The sequence below is a fragment of the Peromyscus maniculatus genome, chromosome 14 (genome assembly GCF_049852395.1).
Source record: "Peromyscus maniculatus bairdii isolate BWxNUB_F1_BW_parent chromosome 14, HU_Pman_BW_mat_3.1, whole genome shotgun sequence".
Classification (NCBI taxonomy): Eukaryota; Metazoa; Chordata; class Mammalia; order Rodentia; family Cricetidae; genus Peromyscus; species Peromyscus maniculatus.
Window position 1 is genome coordinate 76082142 of NC_134865.1, and position 6908 is coordinate 76089049.

At 48.2% G+C, this 6908-nt stretch overlaps 1 protein-coding gene across 8 annotated transcripts in view; it reads right to left on the reverse strand.

Moving 5' to 3' along the window:
• Window positions 1-5728, reverse strand: part of Dicer1 (dicer 1, ribonuclease III) — a 68628-nt gene extending 62900 nt beyond the window's left edge. For 6 of the 8 annotated variants that reach the window (XR_013044476.1, XM_006997027.3, XM_076551311.1 and 3 more), the window contains exon 1: window positions 5589-5728. The gene's annotated coding sequence lies outside the window, so the exon portion shown is untranslated. Of the gene's footprint in view, window positions 1-5214; window positions 5350-5588 lie in introns of those variants that run through there. The other 2 variants (XM_042261122.2, XM_076551314.1) reach the window with 2 other exon arrangements.
• Between the last annotated feature and the right edge of the window lie 1180 nt (window positions 5729-6908).

Sequence of the window (6908 nt, forward strand, 5' to 3'; positions counted from 1 at the left end):
CAATAATAAGAAATAGGCCAGAACTGGGCAGCAAACTGTTTCCTGACAGCTTCCAGGGACCAAGAGCTTACTGAGGAGAACATGGAGATTCAGAGGCTGCCAGGAGCCCAGTGTGTCTCGGTGATAAGCTACAAGAGTTAGTGTTAAACCTTGGTCCTCCAACACTGAACATTAGCTCCTAAGGACCCCTAAACGTTATGATGGTGGAGTTTGAAATGGATGGAGCCCACAGTATCACTAAGATGCCACAGGTGAGTGAAGAAGTGCAGCAGCAAGATGTGGGGAAGGAGAGAGACCATAGGCTTGTCCATGTTTACCTTACCGTCCCTTAGCTTTGCTCTTCCAACAGAAGACAGAAAGTCTGACTTCAAAATATCTCCAAGTGCTAGCTAACTCTATTGTCTTACTTTTTCCTTCAAATAGTTAATGATAAGCCAGAAGTAGTAGTGCTCACTGTTAATCCCAGCACTTAGAAGTCAAAGGCAGGGAGATCTCTGCAAGTTCAAGGCCCATCTGGTCTACATCGTAAATTCCAGGCAGACCAGGGTTACATAATGAGACCATGTCTCAAAATAAATGAATGAATGAATGAATAAGTAGTTACAAATTTAACTCTTAAGCAAATAACTTTCTTCTATCACCTCAAAGGTCAATTTTCAGCCAGGCTGGGAATTGAAGCCAGAGCACCAGGCAAATGCTCTACTACTGAGCTTCTGCCTCAACCCAAAGATCACATCTTTAAACTAGCATATTTTAGTGTATTTTTTTTAATTCTGAACTGTCTTGTTTTATAACCCCCAAGAGAATATTTTTCAATGTGTTTTTAAAAATCTTTATCACATACACTCATCTGTCACTTAAAAAATAAGTTGTGATTAGCCAGCTCAACAATGAAAATGTCGCCAGTACCAATCAATCTCCAAGTACTGCAGCAACTCTCTTCCATGATTCCAGATAATTCTCCCAGTCTGCAGTGCTCACGCATGCACAGCTCATGCACAAGTGGAGAAGAACCCAAGGGTACGATCTGTCCATTATCAGGGGAGTCAAGATCTTTTTCAAAAGCCTTACCATGCCAGCAGAATTCCTCTTCACAACACTGTTAGTTTCTAAAACATTCAAAAAGTTTTATAAAGATAGACTAATCTACTTAGCAAAACCAAGTACTCCTTTACACAAGGGCTGTGTGTGCCAGTGACAACACATGTGTGCTTAATCCTTGTGATACTATAAACCTCAGCATAGCTAAGAACATATCATGTTACTATGTGGCTTCCGTGTCTCAGGAACCAAGCCTCAGCAGGTGGCCAAACTGAAGCTCTAGGCCTAAAAGCTACCTGGGCATCTTCATGTCCTGTCAGTTTAGTCACTGACTTGGAGCATCTAAGTGAGTATCAGATCAGGGGTACCAACAATTCACCAGTCATTTTAGAGAGATGAGAAAGTCACTGGACCTGATATTCAACCAATGCTTTCTCACATGACCAAAATTTCCCATTTCCCTAGCTACACCTCAAACACATACTTTTCTTTCTATGATCTTTTATGTATCAGGTCCAAACCACCACACAAGCAGTCCTACTTTTTCACCCAACACACACCCCTGAAGGCCAGCAAAAATACCACTGTTTGCAAAGTCCTGACTGCTTCTAGTGCCCCAGAGGGTACACTCCTCAATGAACTTAACCTGCCACCAGTCAAAGCCTGCATGCTACAAGGGACACTTCAACTCCACTGGAGATGACATCACCAGAACCACACATGCCATCTTACCAAGGCTTTCTGACTTTGCTTTGTGCTTTTGACTGTGTTTCTCTATCACCTGTATAGGTCAACATTGTCTCCATACATTGACAATGTGATTTTGTGGGAGAATCCAAACAATCAACCCCTGTTCATAAAGGAGAAAAGTCTGCTGCTCCTGGCTAACTGGTACACTTCCTTCATCAATCGATGGCAACTATAATTAGCCCTAGTTCCTCTTTCACTTTGGCAAATTAAAACAAAACAAAAAAGTAAAAGCACTTTAGTTACACGTAAGCTGTGAATAATTATCTTTGCTTGAAGCTCTTCACATAATTCTCCCATCCATAGACTATTCTACACCTGCACTATTATTTCATAGTTCTCTAAAACACCTTTTTATTATCATAAGGACATCCTACATCCTTTCTCAAAAAACATATTATACAAATGCTCATCTATGCATAGTATTTTTGAAAACTAGAGTCTCTTTAGAAATGTTGGTAATCATCAAAAAATCAGGAAAAAAGGGCTAAAAGGTCTAAGCAGCATAGTCTAAAGAGGTGGAATACTACTGAAACATTGTTACCTCCAAAGAGTAAGGCCTAGTTTGAAGATACTGCAAAGAAATCTGTAAATAAAAGCCAGCACAACACACACACATCTGTTGGCTTTGAGGATGAGCTAAACTCTTGAATGCTCAAACAGCAGATCCTAAGGTAAACAAAATAATCACCAGGCTCCAACTTTCTATTTGTACAAGGTACTCAGAAATCTCAGCAGCCCCTTCCTCTGGCTCCATCAGGGCATAACAGCCTGCTGATCCACTAAAAAAATTCTGTGATAAGAATCCCTGTTTGCTTTACTGTGATAAGAACCAAGATTCTAAAAATCAGTAGCCCCGGGACTGGGAGAAGATTCTAGTCCTTTATTGACACAGAGGAACTATTTGTAAGAAATTAAGAGTCTGGAAGAAAGCTGAGCCTAGTGTTTTGATCTAATATCAACAGGCAAGACCACTTTGGAGTCTATGCCCAAAAGAAGAAATGACAGCAGGCCCGATCGGAGCCACTCACATCCATGCACACAGCGCCAACTACTCTCAAAGATGGAAACCCCAGGCTGTCACCCACAAACGGCTGGAAAAGCAGAACAGGACATACACAGGTGCTCCGCCACCATCGATGGCCCTAGAAACCCACTTCTAAGTTGAAAACAGAGAAATGGGAAACGTGTGTACTTAGCATATCAAACTTTCTAACTCAACAACAAAGCACAGTGTATGGTATCATTGGTTACCCCTCACGATCACATAGCTGACTAGGACAGGAAAAAGAATCAAAAATTCAAAATTTAAAGAAGTTTCTACTGTAACTGCACATTTTCACATATCTTAAAGCTAAAAAATGTCAAGTCAAACCATTCTAAGCTAGGGACCATCTATACATACAAACAGAACATCAGTCAGCCTTTCAAAGTGATGAACTGATGCATGCATGACATGAAGCCCCAAAGCACTATGTCGGCGTAATACACCAGCTCAAAGACAAATACTGAATGACTATACTTACATGGGGTTCCTAGCATAGCCAAACTCAAACAGAAGGAGAAGAGAAAAATGGTGGTCACTTAGGAATGAAGGCCAGAATGTGCAGGTAGTGTTTAGGTGGGGAAAGTGTCCCAGTGAGAGATGTTTGAAGATGGATAGTGGCAATAACTGCAAAATGTGAATGCAACTGCACTGTACACTTCCTGGCTAAAGCTGCAATCATGTGTATCTGACACATTTTAAAACAGTTGGAGACTTTCAGATGAGCAGAGGTCACCTGAACATTCAGTCTGACAGAGCTTCCCCCCCTCCACCTGTATTAACACACTTCATGCAGACTGCCGAAAACCCACTTGGACAGCACACTTTGAGGAGTAGGCACGCTGGCATTCTGGAACCAAACCATGAATCAGTCAAGGCTCAGGCAGACAGATGTAATCATCACTGAGTCTCACTTCCCTAGTGTGTAAAATCAGGAAGGCGGTCACTACAGCAACACACCGAGAATTCAATGAGAACGTGTGAAAAGAACCTGACACATCTCGGCACATAGTGATGAGATTTACCCAATGTCCTCCTTACCTGCCACACACAAGCATGTGTAGGCTGCAGAGAGGGAACACTTAGAGCACACCCACCTTCTCAAGTGACGTCACTGTCTCACATCATCAGGCAGCAGCCAAGAGTAAGATATGGCAATGCTAGAACGCTATGCTAGAAAAGTTACCCTCCCTGGGAAGCAGAACTACACCTAAACACTACTCACCACCACCACAAAGTCACTATCCAATCAGAACCAAGAGAGTCAGGCCCAGCGATGCATGCTTGTAATTCCAGGACCAGAGAGACTGAGTGAGGCAGAAGCATCCTGAGCTCAAGAAAGACAGAAATAAACTACATGAAAACATTTTCTAAATCCAAGACAAGAAAGCTCAGCAACTGGGAGAGAGCCTAGCTATACAATTCCTACCCAGAAAAGCTGCCACAATGCAGGATTCAGCATGGGAAATAAAGGCAACCCTTACTAAAGTAGTTGTAAGGTCCTTTACCACCCAACTGAAACCAAACCAGTGATCTTTTGGAGTCATTCACAAACTTAGGCTACTAAAAGCAACCCTTGATGCTGACAGTTCTAATAAAATACACTCTCCGTTCATGAGCATGCGCACTTATATTACACACTGCATGTGCCACAGGTAGCCTCAAAGACACTTGGCACAACAGATGATTCCAGAACTCAGTTTCCAAAGGTATCAGTAATATCAAGACTACTGCACCAGCCTCACCCAGAATTCATCTTTTAATAAATTTTTGAGCTCAATGGAAATTTTACTTAGAAAGTTTAATGTTTACACCAATGAATTTCCAACTTCGTGAATGCATTCTATAGCAGGTGTCATTCTTTCCCAAGTTGCGAAACTTTCGCCCTTTTCCTACTGACTGATGGTGCGGCTCCTCAGACAACGGACAAATCAGGACTGCAAAGATTCGGAAACTCAGGCAGGGGCGAGCTCCCATGTAACTCTCTCTCATCAGATGGAGGTTTTCAACACTCGATCATCAGAATACTTATGACATCATACATTAGTAACTTAACCCTTTAAACTACAACTCTCCTGACAAAAGCAAGGGCTACAGATCAAAGACTCCTCGATCATCTGTTTAAGCAAATCTTCGGAACCCGGGCGCTGTCCTGCAGGCAACATCACAAGGGCAGCTCAGCTCTGCCGGGCAACCCACTCTGATGTGCTAGCCTGAAAGGCACATCATTTGTCCAATGAAAGCCCCTTCGCAGGGTCCAGGCACAGCGACCTGAGAGGAGAGGGGCCAAAAAGATGACCTCGGCCACCCGCCCCCTGGGGCCAGCCCTGGTCACCTGCCAAGAACCATACAACCATCCCTCCCAGGGCTCTAGCCATCACCTCGCCCGAGGCCTTGTCCCCCTCCTGGTCCTCTGGGGTGTTCACGGGTCCCGCGCCATTCGGCAGGCCCGGGTCGCTCCCGGGCACGCCGGCCCGCGTGTGCACCTCCGATCTTCGCCCGGGCTTCGAACGCCGAACAGGACCTGTCAAAGCCCGCTCCTCCCAGGGCCGGGGCGCGGAGAGGCCCCGGCTCTGAGTCCCGGGGTGCCGAGGTCCGCGTGGACCTTCACCCGCCCGGGCTCGGCGTCGCGGCCTGCTCCCGGCGCCCGCGTGGGCCTCGCACAAGAGGCGGCCCGGGCATTGCAGTCGTCCCGTCCCCCCGCCCCCCGCCCCCGGGACCGGACACAAAGCGGCCCAGGGGGAGCCCGCCTCACCTGCAGCACTGGGCGCCGCGGGCCTTCCAGAACCATCGGACCCCGCTCCGGCGCGCGCGTCACAGCCCAGGCCTCCCGGTGCCGCCCGGCGCCGCCGCCGCCGCCGCCATTTCCTGCCGCTCGCCGTCGCCTCGTTCCCGCTGTCAGGTTACTCCATTCACCTGGGCCCGGAGCCGCCCGCGCCTCACCGCGCCGCGCCCCGACCCCTCCCGCCCGCGCCTGCGGAGACTGCGCAGCGCCCTGCTCGCCCGCAGCCCGCGCTCGGCCCGCGGCGACGGCGCACAGCGGCTTGGAGAATCCCACCGGCGTCGCGCCGCCGCTCCGCGCCCCCTCGCTCGCTCGCCCCGCGGCCGCATGAAAGCCGTCCTGTGATTGGACGGAGTGAGGAGGTGAAAGGTTAATCCCGGTACCCCAGCCACTCAGGAGCTAGGAAACAGCGGGCTCGGGCCGAGACCGCGTCTGCGGCCCATTGCGAAGACCAGGCTGTGTTAACGCAGTCGGGCGGGCAGCGGGACTTCTGGCCCCGCCGCCTCCGCCACCGCTGGCTACGCATTCTGGGCTTAGTCTAGAGGAGCCTCCCAGCTCTCCGTCATCCCCATCTGCACGGCCCTTTGGGTCCCCAGACCTGGGCCCTGTGGCCAGCCCAGGAGGCCAACTTGGACAACCAGAAAATGCCCTCGGTGTGGCGAGGCTTGCTTTTATAGATCGGAGCCTCCTGCCGCGCCTCCTTGCTCAGAGTTCAAAGGAGTAAAGAGGCTGACTTAAAGAAAACCATCTTAGGGCAGGACACTCTCCCACCTCCCATGTTAGCATCTCTTCCAGAAGATTCCCCCCGTAGACTGCTGTACTCCAGGTGAGGGAGAGATGGTACCAGCACCTGGCTTCTCTCTGCCCCTGGAAACGTTTAGTGGCAGCTGCCCCTCTGCACTGCATTCAGCGGGGTGGCCACCAGTCCCACGTGGTTACTGTGGCCTCCCCGAATTAAGGTGGAGGTATGATCTGCTCGTCTTTCTACTTACAAGTTGAAGTGGTTTATTTATGAGAATAAAAACGGGTGTCGTTTGCTTTGTTTGGTTTTGTTTTTATTACTATTACTTTGAAACCAGGTCTCACTGTGCCGACCAGGCTGGAGGCCTAACTTTAAAAAGATCCGTTCATTCATTTATTTGTGTGACTGTGAGCATATGTGAGATGCCTGGCTTGGAGCTAGGATCCTCGTGATTTCACAGCAAATGCTCCTAACCCCCGAGCCAGTTCTGCAGCCTCCCGGTTATTTCTCTGATGTGAGCACTAGAAATTTTTAAGCTTCATTGGCTAGCA